Here is a 16,182-nt window from a genome sequence, read left to right on the forward strand (position 1 = left end):
TAATAGGCTTTGTTTCATTATTTTATATTGACTAAACAATTTTTAGTCAAATTACTAGTTTTTGTTTTTATAAATTCATTTTTGAATGTATAAATAAATTCAACACCCTAAAATTTTTACAAGGCATTTAAACTGTAGAGAATTTATAGCTTAAACTTGTAAATCTAACCAATCTGTAACTAATTTTAAACAAATTCAATGAGAAAATATACCCAAAAAAACTTCTAAAACATAAAATAAATAGATAATTAATTTTGTTATTGTAAGTTTGAACTTTGATTTAGTATTAAAGCACTTTCTGAATTTTGAAAATGACTCACCTTATCAAACAAAATCCTAAAAATTCAATCTAACTAGCTAAATTTAACTAAATTTAACTAATATAAAGTACACTTAAATAAGTTTTATTTATTTTTTCATTTATTATTGGCTTTTCCTGAAAAAATAAAAATAAAATAAATCCAACTTTATGAAAAAAAATAACATTCAATTGTGCCAACTAATCTCTAAAAAATCTAGAATCTTATGCTTCAAATTGCGAATCAATCCAGTTGAATGACATTGTGATTTTAATGACGAATTTAACAATTTTAAGCCATTTTGAATTTGCTGAATTCCAAACAAAAAGGGGCTTCCTTGACCCTTATACCGCTCCACTGTCACCTGTGGCTGGATTGCCCTTTACAACCATGTCCGTCCATATTATGCCTTTATTGAACCTGTTCAATTCTACTGAACTGGCACCTGTGTCTCTGATCCCTTTACAACTATATCCTTCCTCATTATGCCTTTCCTCAACTGTGCACTGTTACTGATGCACGTGCTGTAAATTCCGCATGTTTTGGTCACCAAACATTTAAAATCCAGCTAGTTTTTCAGCTCAAGTTTCACGAGTACTACCTCTAAGTCTCCGCCAACGACCGAAAGTAATTCACCGCAGGCCCACTGAGGATCAGCGATGAAATTTGATCAGAAGCCAGTTTATGGTAATTCATGAGGTGTTGGTTGAGGCGGTTAGCTTTTGCACCCCCAATTATGTTCGAATCTTGCGGGAGCTGCATGATGTTGCAGCATATTTGATTTGGTGATGACGTATTTCTACACGCTACCGCGATATTTGTGCGATATTTGTATCGGCCATATATGTAAATCTGTTCGTTTCCGCAATATATGTTATATGATGATTTTTCAACGGAGATGCTTTTCCCTCACTAAAAAACTTTCTTATTTATATCTGACATGACAATATTATAATTTTCAAGATCTTATCACTGAAAAAAAATTGAATAACAAAATCTTTTAAACTTTCAGATTTTTAATCCGTTGTTTGATTTTGAATTTTGAAATTCCACTTTGCAAAATCTATTAGCCCTTAATAATGCTAATCTGGAAATTAAGTTTAGTGTTTTTTCTTTCTTACTGTATGAACACAGATCCAGTATGTGAAAGGATTCTTTATAAGCCCTTAATAATGCTAAGTGGCCAATTAAGTTTAGTGTTTTTTGTTTCTTTCTTTCCAACTGTATGAACGCAGATCCAGTATGTGAAAGGATTCTTTATAAACAACCATGGACAGTCATGAGACTTTAACTTAATTCATTGATTAAAAAAGTTCAATTAATGGTTATCTTTTACCATAGCATGTGTCTGCATATATTCGTTAAACTTTGATTGAGGAATGAAGCTCTCTCTATTCCTTTGGAATTTCTCTTGCAGTTAAAATGGATGAACTACAGATCCCATATGCTAATTGTCAACGAGATTGCTGTTAAAGGGAGTCAAGTTCTATCCTTTTGTTCACAATGATGTCCTTATGGTAATGTGCTTAGTTATATTTATATTTTTGAATAATGATATTTTATTTTTATTAGAATATTTAGGTTTAATAGTCATTATGAGTAATAATAATTAATAGTTTAGTAAAATTAAAATTAGCTTAAATTTATTATCAATTAAGGGGATCAAACGTTTAAAATATAATTTAAAATATATTTTTTTTGGTTTGAAATTGAAAAATTTAGAGGAACTGTTTGCACTTTGAGGAATTTTATCTCTCTTGATACACAATAGATTCAAAATTCAAATGGATTGACACTATTACAATAACATTTAATTACTTAGAAAATTAAAATTACGGTAGAAAATATTCTCTTATCATATAATTTTTCCACGGCGATGGGTCTCTTATTTCATAAACAAGGGGATCTCATACACCAATTTGGTGTGTGACTTGGCATTGACCTTAAAATTGGATTATTATTATTATTTATTAGATAATATCTCTTATTATAAAGCCCCAAGGGTTAGCCCAACTGGTCAAGTCGTGCCTCGCCAAAACGGGAGGTCACAGGGTCGATTCTATTTGAAGCCCTTGGGGTCAGGTTTGTGATGGCTAAGGGGTTTGATCCTAGAGATTAGCCTTAGAATTTACGTGGACGTAGCCTGCACCCCCTGACCACGGATGTTCGTGAACCACCGGGAAAAAAAAAAAAAAAAGCCCCAAGGGTTAGCCCAACTGGTCAAGTCTTGCCTCGCCAAAACGGGAGGTCACAGGGTCGATTCTACCCGAAGCCTTTGGGGTCAAGTCTGTGATGGCCGAGGGGTTTGATCCTAGAGATCAGCCTTAGAATTTACGTGGACGTAGCCTGCACCCCCTGACCACGGATGTTCGTGAACCACCGGGAAAATATATATATATATATATATATATATATATATATATATATATATATATCTTATTATATAATATTTTCACATATTATCTCTTATATAATATAGACAATACATCTCATTTAATACGAATGATTAAAATTAAATTGGATAATAACTATCAATGGATAATTCTATATGTGAAACCATTTTATAGTTTGTTGTTATTGGTGAAGAAGGGGTAGTAGAAGCTAGAGTTTACCTTTAGCTTCAATTTTCACCATTTTTGTTGTTAATCAGACCCATATCATAGCACTTTCAGCTTGCCCTTGCAAAGATCTTCAAATCCGGTCACATTCTGAAGGTCCCATGGTGTCAACAAAGGGGGGAGGGGACTCAAACCCCTCCTACTGCAACATTTTATTGGACGACTCTAGTGCATGTAATCAGGAGTGCCTCATCAATCTACTCATAAGGATGTTCACATTGAGAACCAACCATCACTGTGACCAACAAACTCATCGCTGCTAATGGATTTCTAGCAAAGCCACTTGCGGAATCAATGCTTTCCCAAAGTAATGAAAGACCCTAATTATCAAGTCCACTTAGATAAAATCAAGGGCTTCATCTAGCACATGCAAAATCACGCATTGACTTGTAAATTTATTGGGTTTTAGCCCATGCAGAGGGATCTACTTGCATGGATCAAGCGAAAGTGGTAACCCAAAGGGCCCATCGATCTGGAGTTGGGTGCCAAGGGTTTCTTCACATTTATATTCACCAATCTTGAAGATCATACAAGGAATTTTGAAAATGGGCCCTACTTTGACAATAATTCCAAACTCTTTATGAGGTTCTAGACCCCGAGATATATCCCAGAGAAGGAGAAGTACCTACAGCATAAGACTAGATATAGTTGTACTCTCTCCCAAAGGAATATTGAGAGGAAAATATCCAGGAAGGCATTGGAAACTCCATACGATCTTTTGTGAAAGTCTCAATAGTAACTAAGTGTGGTTGATACACTTCACATGCCCAGATATGTGTGTACATGAATATCTCCAAGCCCTTATCGAAATCACTAGAAACATCTTATCTAAATTAGGAAATCATTCAACCCCTAGATTTTGATAATGTCCCCTTTCGGTGAAGGCAATGCCACGAGCATGAAAAATTGTTCAAATATTTCCCTCTACTGCAAAATGCCCCTCAACCTAATCAAAGGTTGAAGTAGGATGAAGGTGGTTTCCAACCTATCATCAACAGACGAAGGAATCAAAGGAACCTGTTCATGGTGTTGGACCCACCAACATTCAGGGGATCTCCCTGGTATGAAGTCCCAACTAGACCTCACACCATTTGGTGTAGGAGTCCCATCCGGTATGATGGCCCGATTGCCATTCTCTTAGAGATTTTCCTTTGCTCTTTCTGTTCAACACATGAGAGGGTTATGATTGTAACTTTAAGAAAGCGAGGTGAGTGTGCTTGGTGAGTACGTAATGTGACTGTGTCCGGGTTCTCTTACTGTCAAAAAGGAGGGGAGGTAAAGTGAGCCTCTTGATGAGAGGGAATAGTCCCAACCTAGGAAGAAACACACACGGACAACAAGAAGGGTCTGCCCGACATCTAGTGGAATAGTCCTCAGCGGATGCGGTAGTCGTGAAAACCAAAGCTCAAGGGAAAAAACGTACACCGTCCAACGAAATAGTCCACAAGGGGGTGACAATCGTTAAAACCAAGAAAACACAAAGATGGTCTGTCTAATGTCGGCGGAGTAGTCCACACAAACGGGACATGGTGATAAAAAATACAACACATCTTCAACGATATGAGTACTAAAATAACCGAAGTAGTTCAACTATCTTAATACAAGTTAAGAAAATATGCATTACAAACGTTTAAAGAATAATCTTACAAATGGATACAAAACATGCGTGAAAATGTGCTAGCCTGAGACAGGCTTCTGAATTAAACGAAAGATCCAAGACACATATGTATACCATACATCACTAGTCCCAGTAGTGGGACATTGGAGCCCCTCCTCACTCCTCAAAGAACAGATTATAGACTCTCAAGGCTATATGGGAAGAGCCAAGGTGAAAATTCCTTTGCTCATACAATGAGGGCGTATAACTGACCCTTGTGACTCTTCGACTTCCCTCATGACTGTTTGACTTCTTATGACTTTTCAACTTTACATGACTTTTTGATTTCATATGTGGGTCTCTTGGACTTCCACTTTACCTTACATTTATTACAACAAGTATGGCCCATAGTAGTGATCTAGCTGAGACAACTCATGACACAACTCGACATGACATTGTTGACATGTATTGGTTGACTGTGGTGTCTGTGTCGAGCTGATGTGTTGTTGTGTGATGATATGATCTTGGTATAACATGTCTTCACCTCTGCATGGAAGTGTGAGGGGTCTTCGATGGTCTTGGTCTTTGCTTGATGGTGCATGTGCATGTGTCCCTTTTGCTCGCTTGTTTGATGTGCTTCATGTGTTCCTTCGACCATAAGAAAGTCTTCTAGCATGTGCCTCTTTCCCATCCCATTCATCATCATGCCATGTTTCATCGATATACATGTTCCTGCAATCACTCATGATGAGACGACATCAAATCCCAAAAGTCTCCTAGTCAACCATGATGCATTGTTTACCATTTCGGTGCAGGTGACTGGGAGAGGGACAAGGCACTGAGGCTGTGGGAGTACAACACAGGTTGGGATGCGGGGCTCTGGAGCACTGTTAGGAAAAACTGTGTAAATGACACCGAGGGATAGATTTTTCCTATCTAAGACAATGGTGTTAGTTGTGGGGCAAAACCCAACTAGGAGGCAGAACTGTGCAGTTCCTGGGAGGAAGGTTAGGCAGGGTGTCGAGGAGCTGTTGGGTCAGTTTGCACAATTTTCTAAGGGAGCACTGGATAGGTCATCCAGCTAGGATCTGCGCAATTTCTCCGAGGAAGACAGTGCGGGCATCCAGTGGCACTAGCCAAAAGATCAGTGGAATTTTCCAGAGGAGCACAAAGCTGGGTTGTGGGAGCTTCTAGTCAAAATTGCATAATCTTGAGAGACAGTTCAGGCCTGGAGAGTTATGCACAGTTTCTGAGTTGGTGGCAGAGTAGGGCTTCATCTAGCACATGCAAAATCACGCATTGACTTGTAAATTTATTGGGGTTTAGCCCATGGAGAGGGGTCTACTTGCATGGATCAAGCGAAAGTGACAACCCAAAGGGCACATTGATTTGGAGTTGGGTGCCAAGGGTTTCTTCACATTTATATTCGCCAATCTGGAAGATCATACAAGGAATTTTGAAAATGGGCCCTATTTTTACAATAATTCTAGACTCTTTATGAGGTTCTAGACCCCGAGATATATCCCAGAGAAGGAGAAGTACCTACAGCACAAGACTGGATACAGTTGTACTCTCTCCCAAAGGAATATTGAGAGGAAAATATCCAGGAAGGCATTGGAAACTCCATAGAGTCTTTCGTGAAAGTCTTAATAGTAATTAAGTGAGGCTGATACATTTCACATGCAAAAATATGTGTGTACATGAATATTTCCAAGCCCTTACCGGAATCAATAGAAATATCCTATCTGAATAGGAAATAATTCAATCCCTAGATTATGATCATGTCCTCTTTCAGTGCAGGCGATGTCACGAATATGAAAACTTGTTCAAAGATTTCCCTCTAGTGTAAAATTCCCCTTGACCTAATCAAAGGTTGTAGTAGGATGAATGTGGTTTCCAACCTATCATCAATAGATGAAGAAATCAAAGGAACCCAAATACGACTATGGGAGAACCCCTTTAGTCCAAGAACAAATATGAAGAACTTCCAGATCCAAAACAAGCAGAGGAGAAAATAGCCCCCAACTTCGGGGTGATTGATATACAACAGAACCCAAACCATTATCCAACTAGTAAGAAAAGGAAAAACTCATAAACAAAGAAGGAAATTCCTAGGAATGATGAGGAGGAGATTGTTATAGACATTTTTGTGCCCTACAACCTCAAGCATGAAATGTCCATAAACCAAGGGCTCCTAAGTCCCTAAAAGTGTTGTTCTAACCCCTAAAGGAACAAGGTCAACAGATTACAGCTTTTCCCAGAAGTTCTCCATGAAAAACTACTCAAAATTGGTCAAAACAGGATCATTGCAGCTGCTCCACTGGCTAGGTGCGTTGCATCTCACCCAAATGCACTGAGAGGGTGCGTTGCATTTCAAAACTCCCTTCTGTGGGGTGCGATGGGCAAGAAATGACAAATGGCAGTGTCATTCCGCGAGGTGGAGAGGCAATGGAAGCTTCCAGAATCTTCTCCTGTGACACTTGCCTCACTGAATTCGACCAAGGATGAGTAAGAGGCCCTCAGTCTCCAAGTGGAAGAAAGAACTGATAGAGAGAAGACACTAATCAAATCACAAGTTGACTCATCCCCCTTACATATATCTATATATGGATCCCTCATCCCAGAGATCCAGTGGACAGACTGGAGATTAAGACATTTCTTGCGTGAAAAGACCATTTAGGGATGGTATATGACTATTTGCTATGCGTGATCGTGAGTGTAGTACTTCAGCCATTAAAGCCTTGGTCGTGTTTGCACCGTCACCTCCACTTTTTCATTGGCCGATCATTCACCTCCATTTGATTTTTTACCCATTTTGAGGAACAGCTGCGAAGAGTGATTTCACTAGCCATCCTTGTGACACTGCCATTGTTGGAGAGGTAAATCCCCTCTACGGATAGAGGCGATCCCTACTAGCCCAGAACGGGTCTAGCAACAATCAGTCAATGCTACCATGCAAGTTCCTAATTGCAAATAAAAGGTAGGCAATGAAAACCTACTTGGATTCCAACGCTAATGTTTGATGAAGAGACGTCGCTCTCGCTCCTTCACTTTGGCCGGTCACAATCCTCCACGATCCTCGTGAATAGACACCTGCACACACAAAGAGAAACACAAACACAAGCGTGAAATCTAATAAATGCAATTATACGTCAGTCAGAAAGGACATAACTCACATTAACCATTACAAAGACAAATGAGAGTGGAACCATAATAGTAGTCATCTATTATTAATAAAAAACAGAGAGGAGTACAACCAAAGTTCTGACGTCGAATCCTTCTCAAGAGGGTCCAACCAGCAAGTCTCTTAAGCATTCACCCTTGGAGGTAGATCTCCCAAGACAAAAACTCTCTCTCACACAAGTTTACACAAGAAAGCAACACTTCACAACCTTCCTTAAGCTTTCTAGCAATCCCACACTTGTCACACCAACTACCTATCAAATTCACACACTAGCAACAACACTCTAAACACTATCAATTCCACACTGTCCAAACTAGCTGCTCATGGAAATGGTAGAGGCTTAAATAGGAGAAGGAGTCTCCATGAATGGTGGGAGAATGAGCTTATCTCCAAGGAAGGTGGCTCAAATGACGAAACAGACATGCCAGAGAAGGGAGGGCGACATTTACAAGGCCAACAACCAGGTCTGGAGTCATCTGGAAGGCCGGCTGTTAGAACAAACTCGCCCAAACAAGATCAGCGCGGGTGTATAACTGCACTTGAGCGCTGAAATCGCATCTGAATAACAGGGAAGGTTATGTCAGCGCGACCCAATATGAATAGAAGATGCGCTGGTTCATGAAATTCGACCAGCACGGGAAACACGTGTGCTTCCGCGCTGGTAGCGCATTCATTGTATTATGAGGCGCGAGTCAGCGCGGTTATTTTAATAACAGTCGCGATGATGGGAAAAACTTTGGCAAAGTGGGTGATTTGGCAACATTAGAGAGCATGAGCATGATTAATTTGAACTCATGACACAGCAGGGAGACTGACAGGGAGACAGTGACAAATTACTATGTAACAGATGCCCCCTAAAGCATGAAGCCCGAGAGAGTGGGAGGGGTGAAATGCTTTACAAAACTCGCTGAACTGGAACACCACCAGGAAGAATCTGCATGTATGTACAACTGATATCTCTGAGAATCTATCACATGTAGTCTAGGCATGGGCGCAGCCATCCAAAAGACGTACGAAGAAGGTCTGTGGTATGGACGCAGCCACCCAGCTGAAGAGACCATGATGATAATAAGGTATGGTCGCAGCCATCCAAAAGACTCAGGTATGGGCGCAGCCATCCATCAACGAGTCATGTAATAATAATCCACAAAATCGCAACCTGGATTGCAACAGACAAAAATCCAGGGTCTTGCGCTCCATCCCGACCTGAACAAAGTACAAGTCCAAGCATGTGAATACATGAGCTGAAGTCGAACATGCATGAACATCGTCCGATTACCAGTCAATAATGAAAACTGTTAACAGACGCGAGAGGTACCACCAATAATGACAATGGTCCTCAAGGTACTTATAGGTACAATCCGCGGCGTGTGAATCAATGAGCTGGTGTCGAACACCCGCAGAATCATTCGATCGGAGGCCAATGATGAAAACCTCACATCAAACACGAAGAACCTGCCATTGAGGCATGCAGGCTCTAAGGCACCTGAAGGGAGTCTCCAAGTCACCTTCCTGGATAATGAGCTGAAGTCGACAGGAAGTAACCTTGATCGAAGGTGGGCCATAATGCTTCCCACATCATCGACACGAGACAGAGAAGGATAGGATATTTTATGTGAGGTATCAGAGGGAGGTTGTAATTTTGCAGAGGTCAACTTCTCTTGAACATATCGGCGGCACGACAGTGGATTTGGCAGTGTCTGACATCAAATGAGCAGAGGTCATGGTGACAAGGCAATGAGCAGATGAGAGGCAAAATAGGATAACCCAAACCCACGGAGGCTAGTGTAAAACAAGATGAGAAATCCCCACCCAGACACGAATGCAGACTAGTGCCATGTTCAAGAGCGACATACTGCCGACACGACAATTATTACAGTTCCATTTTCCCCACCATTTCTGGCAGGTACCCCGATTATTTTTGGACGACAAGCTTGACGGGGATAGCATATGCTTGGAAAGCGTCATTTCGACGGTGTCCGATGTCATTAAGTTTTAATGAGTCTGACAAAGGAAGAACTCGACGTCTTTTCCTGTTTAAAGAGTCTGAAAAGACAACGGAAAAGAAAACTCCAGGGGGGTCCTTTTTCGTAAAGTTGTGTCTCTCGAGCCCGAAAAAGTATAAAACAATGCTCGAAATAACTGCCCGACCAGTATGATCGAGGAGTACTTTTCGTAAATAGTGACTTCGACCCGAAAAAGTAGGAAAGCGGTCAGAAGTACGTCGTTTTGGAGCCAATAACGAGTTCGAAACGACAAACACCCGGCAATCTTTTTAGTTTAAACGGTCGAAAAAAGAGCTTTAAAGGCGACCGCCTCTCGTTCTTTTTAACGAGCCGAGAGGGGGACTCGGCAATCTTTTCATCTTTAAACGGTCAGAAAAGAGCTGAAAGCAGACCTCCATTTTTATTCTCTTTAACGAGTCAAAAGGGAAAAATACTCGGCAATCTTTTCACATTTTACGAGTCAGAAAAGAGCTTAAAGGTGACTCATCCTAGAGGAACGAGTGGTATAAAAGGTAGCAACTGGTTTCAGCAATGGTGGAACTGCTCAAACATGTAATGGTCAAGAGGCTGGCTAATAAAACCACTCATCGCTGCGGTTCCTCAGGAAAGGATAAACAACCAAGTGAGAGCATATGATCGGCCAAAGAGATGGTAGTAATGGAATGAAACAACCAAGGTTCATCTAGCAGAATTCAGCGGATAAAAATGGCAATCACGAGATGTAAATCGGGTATGGGTTCATTTTTACACAAGCTTGAACCATGGAGAACTTTGCTTGGATTCAGCTTCATGTTTACACAAGCTTGAAACGAAAAACTATGCTTGTTATAAGTTTGCATGCCCCCAGCATAATAACGCAAATCGAGGTACATGCCCCCCAAGCTTCATTGCATTCAACAAAGTGGATGGAATGAAGGTTCACTCTCGAGATCGATGAAAGACTCAACTTGTATTTTACGAGATCTTAATCAAAAGAATCGATTTGGAAAGGGAGGTGTTGTTTCATTTTTTAATGAGGTTGACACAGTAAAAGAACTATCCTCATAACCCTTGTTTCATTTTTTAACGAGCTTGACACAAGATCAGGAATTATGCTCCGCACATGTGTTTCGTTTTTTAACGAGGTCGCCACAAGATCAAAACTATCCTCGGGACTCTTTGTTTCATTTTTTAACGAGCTTGACACAAGACAAGGAACTGTGCTCTGACCGGACCCAATTTCATTTTTTAGGGAGCTTGACATAGGAAAGTGAACTATGCTCCAACCAGACCCAATTTCATTTTTTAAGGAGCTTGACACCGGAAAGGAACTATGCTCCACCCGAACTTCATCATAATGAATAGAAAGTCGGGGCTTCCAAGATTGCCACTCCCAGTGGAAGGGATACATCTTGGAAGTCAGGGCCCAATGCCCCCAGGACACTATGCACGATGGCGGCATCACTGGATCCAGGCACGGGATAGGTGGCCACGTAGTTGATCTGTGGTGGGGGAGATGCAACTGGTGGATGAAAACTAGGAGGGGATGACAATGGTGCAGGAGGCATCGGGGGACTAACGAATGACACTTGATCGATAGTCACAATTCTTCCATCGTGCGGAAAGCAAACCACACGGAAAAGAGAAGAAATGAGGGCCCCCATGGCATAAACATAGTCGCGACCAAGGAGAAGACTAAAGTCTAAAACACCTTGGGTAACCAAGACGTCTATATAGACGGTTTTGCCTCCCAAAGTAATAGGAAACTTTGGGAGAACTCCTAGAGATGGACCGGCTCCTCCGTCGAAGGCCAACAGATTCTGAGTGACTGGCCCAAGCTGCGGGGAACCTAAGGCTTGCCAAGTAGTGTACGGCATAAGACTGACAGACGCCCCTTCATCCAAGACAGTGCCAGGTACTGCCTTAACACAGGCATGTACTGTGATCTAGAAAGGCATATGGGATGGAAGGCGACCGACGATCAGGTGATTCCAATCGAAGGAAGCGACCAGACTACTTGGTGGGGGAATCGTATGATTGCCCCCATGTGCTAAAGGAACCGAAGGAGAACCTTCAGGAGCAGCTGGGTTAGGAGGGTCATTTCGGGACTCAGGAGAATCTGAAGAGACGAGAAGAACATGGGCGTGATTCTCTTCCGAAACAGAGGGAGCGAGCGGCGGACGTGAGTCGACACTCTTCCCGACCAATGGTTGGTCTGGAACAGGCTGGACACAGTCGGGTGCGGGAAGAGGGGCCTGGACAAGAGAAGAATGTGAACCAATCTCATTGTCGGGAGGCGGATGATCTGCAGTTGCAGAAAGACGTTGATATCCAACGGGGAGTTGGGGTGAGGGAGCTGGGAGACTTTCCAAGACACTGGAGGTTTTATCCATGAGTGGACAAAGGTGAAGGGGATGATTGCCTTCACAAATTCTACAGGGGATTCGAATCTTCCCTTTTCCCTTACCATTCCCAACTGATAAGGTAGCATCGCCGTGAGCTTTAGAGGACGATGAGGGGTGGGCCGGATCGCGAGACCATACTTCTAGTACCCTGGGAATGCCAGGACAATTGCGAAGACGATGGTCCTCCTTGCATAATCGACAAGGAAACTTAACCTTCCGCGGAGGAGCGGAAGGTGGCCCGACTTCAGGTGTACTCGACGGAGTAACAGTTATACTTGTAGCCTCTCCCTTAGGAGACTTCTTCTTCTTCTTAGCCACCTGGTTATTTGAATCGAGACTTTCACCAGGCGAAGTACAAGAGGAAGACGTAGAAGTAGGCGTCGAAGGGGAGAGATCCACCTTAGGATCAACATGATGTTGTTCAGGTGGAGGGACTGATGGACTAGCAGCCGATACGGCAGGGACCAAAGAGGTTGAAAACAACCAAACAGGCAACCCGACAGTTAACCCCGGAAGGGATAACGTTGCCATATAAGGAGCACCAACATTCCCGAGAGGAGGGAAATGACCAGGATTCCCGTCAGGAGGGGAACTTGGGTTGGTGAACCCCGGAAAAGTTGCCATGGCAAACAAAAAGAAGCCTACCCAAGCTAACGCACACAAGATCTAACCAGGTAACGTTAATCGTGGCCAAATAAACTTTTAAGACACAGGAACTAAACTTGACCTTTTCATGTTTTAAGAGTCGAGAAAAGGATGAAAAGATGACTCTAGTCTCCTTCGAATGTTTAATGAGCACGAAGTGACAAGACGCTCACTGGCACCTTTTCTTTTAAGGAGTCCGAAAAGGATCAAAAGTGACTACTCTGGAGACTCTAGGCAAAGGGTTTACCAGGCAATCCGTAAAACTGCTTATACACCTTGGCAATCGTATGAGAACCAAGGACCTTCCATACTGCAGTCAATCTTCCCGAATGCTGTGTTCGGTGCGTTACGACTTGTAAGGCGGCAGACACGGCTTCCTGTGGATAAAGGATGATAACCTAGTGGGGTCTCCCCTATATACGCGACGGTACGTGGGAGCTCAAGTCCGTGCTAGACCACTATCGAGTCACAAGAGGAGGAATCACCCAACCGTAATGTGAAACAACAGTGACTAGGTTTAACGACGCCGGAGCACGTCTCTAGCCTAGACTTCTAAAATATGAGCGTTATGTTCCAATGCGTTTTTAAGTTCATTCAGTTCATTTTATGGTTGATCTTTGATTAAGTTCCGGTTTCAGGTCCTACCGTATGAAAACTCTCAAAATTGCCTAGATGCAAACTACATGCCAAAGAATACCATTTCGTTCGATGAATTCTAACTATGAGAGGGTTAAGAATTTTCAATCAAACAAAATGAACACAATCAATCAAACAATCTAATGCAGCTAATGGCAAGGAAATGAAACTTTTCTTTGTTTTAAATCACTTAATCAATGAAAAGCTTCTAATTTCAATTAACTAATTCAACGCAAAAGAGATTGTTCGTTTTCTTTTCAATGGCAAAGTGCACTAAACAAACTTTCGAGAAATAATAACAAACAAATGTGAAAAGAACCGGTTGACCCCAAACAACTGTAATCCGTGTCCGGGTAGTGAGAAGTAATCGAAACAATACGAAGACTGGTTCAATAACAATCACCTAAACAACCAAGCAAAGCAAGCAAAGAGGAAGGTTTTCGCAAAAGCAAAAGGCAAGTAGTAAACGAATCTTTGTGAACGAGTAACAAAACAAAGCCAATCCAACGAAATCGGGATGATAACACCAGGTCACAAGACACAAAAACAAGATCCGCCCAACAAGACTTCCCAAGCAAGTGCTTCAATGTTCAGACAATAGAAATCAAGTCATAAACCAGGTGGAAAGAGCAGGGGATAGTCAAACCAACAAGCTCAGGAGGTAGAATTGAAAAAAATTCAATTCTATAGGTATCAGCGCGGGTGATACATAGCAACAAAGCGCTGATCAGAAACCACGCGTAGTAACAAAGCGCTGTCAGCGCGGAAGTACATGGCTTAACCGCGCTGGGTCGATTTTCAGAACCGTCGCGATTGTTAAATGTACAACAGCGATGACCACGAAGTCACAGAAACAGCTATGCGATGGCAGCGTGACTTTTTTATTATAAACCGTGCTGAAGCTAAAAAACAGGCACAATCAAGCCAAAAGCTCCCAAACCAAGGCAATGACTCTTTAAACAATCAAGGCACCTCCCAGACTGAACCAGGAAATCCAAAAGTAGAGAACTAATCCCCAATCTTTGAAAAGAGAGCAACAATCAAACTCAAAGCAAGAATGAACAAAAAGGGACAAAGGCCAGCTCCCCAGCGGAGTCGCTAAATTGTTGGAGAGGTAAATCACCTCTACGGATAGAGGCGATCCCTACTAGCCCAGAACGGGTGTAGCAACAATCAGTCAATGCTACCATGCAAGTTCCTAATTGAAAATAAAAGGTAGGCAATGAAAACCTACTTGGATTCCAACGCTAATGTTTGATGAAGAGACGTCTCTCTCGCTCCTTCGCTTTGGTCGGTCACAATCCTCCACGATCCTCGTGAATAGACACCTGCACACATAAAGAGAAACACAAACACAAGCATGAAATCTAATAAATGCAATTATACGTCAGTCAGAAAGGACATAACTCACATTAACCATTACAAAGACAAATGAGAGTGGAAACATAATAGTAGTCATCTATTATTAATCAAAAACAGAGAGGAGTACAACCAAAGTTCTGACGTCGAATCCTTCTCAAGAGGGTCCAGCCAACAAGTCTCTTAAGCATTCACCCTTGGAGGTAGATCTCCCAAGACAAAAACTCTCTCTCACACAAGTTTACACAAGAAAGCAACACTTCACAACCTTCCTTAAGCTTTCTAGCAATCCCACACTTGTCACACCAACTACCTATCAAATTCACACACTAGCAGCAGCACTCTAAACACTATCAATTCCACACTGTCCAAACTAGCTGCTCATGGAAATGGTAGAGGCTTAAATAGGAGAAGGAGTCTCCATGAATGGTGGGAGAATGAGCTTATCTCCAAGGAAGGTGGCTCAAATGACGAAACAAACATGCCAGAGAAGGGAGGGCGACATTTACAAGGCCAACAACCAGGTCTGGAGTCATCTGGAAGGCCGGCTATTAGAACAAACTCGCCCAAACAAGATCAGCGCGGGTGTATAACTGCACTTGAGCGCTGACATCGCATCTGAATAACAGGGAAGGTTATGTCAGCGCGACCCAATATGAATAGAAGATGCGCTGGTTCATGAAATTCGACCAGTGCGGGAAACACGTGTGCTTCCGCGCTGGCAGCGCATTCATTGTATTATGAGGCATGAGTCAGCGTGGTTATTTTAATAACAGTCGCGATGATGGGAAAAACTTTGGAAAAGTGGGTCATTTGGCAACATTAGAGGGCATGAGCATGATTAATTTGAACTCATGACATAGTAGGGAGACTGACAGGGAGACAGTGACAAATTACTGTGTAACAGCCGTGATTGGAAAATTCCAAACCTTACCTGGAATCAGCTGCTACCCGTTTTATCACTCGTTCCTCAAAAGACGAGTCTCCTTTAAGCTCTTTTCAAATAACTCGTAAAATATGAAAATATTGCTGAGCCATTGGCCTCTCCAGCTCGTTAAAGGGACATGAAGTGCTATCCCTCCTCTAGATTTTAATCTTTTTGGACCCGAGGGATTATTACACAAAAAGATCGAGCGCTTGTTTTGTTCGGCTCGTTAAAACTATCGAAAATTCATCCCTTCTGTATTGTTTTATACTTTTTCGGACTTAAGGGATTAGATGACGAAAAAGGAATTTTGGAGTTACCTTTATGTTTCTTTTCAGACTCTCTAAAATTGAAAAGGACCGAGTTATCTTTGTTGTTAAACTCGTTAAAAAGATTAATAGCGACAAACTTGTCTTTAGACGAGAACGAGTTTCACTATCGCTAGGCACGTTAAAACATAGCGATGGGTTTGCCCGAAGGGCAAATTATAGAACAAGCATATGTTATCCTCCTCAAGCTTGACAAAAAT

This window comes from Pinus tabuliformis, chromosome 4_2 (genome assembly GCF_031772625.1).
Source record: "Pinus tabuliformis cultivar Carrire ecotype Pingquan chromosome 4_2, CPIR1, whole genome shotgun sequence".
NCBI classification, from domain to species: Eukaryota; Viridiplantae; Streptophyta; class Pinopsida; order Pinales; family Pinaceae; genus Pinus; species Pinus tabuliformis.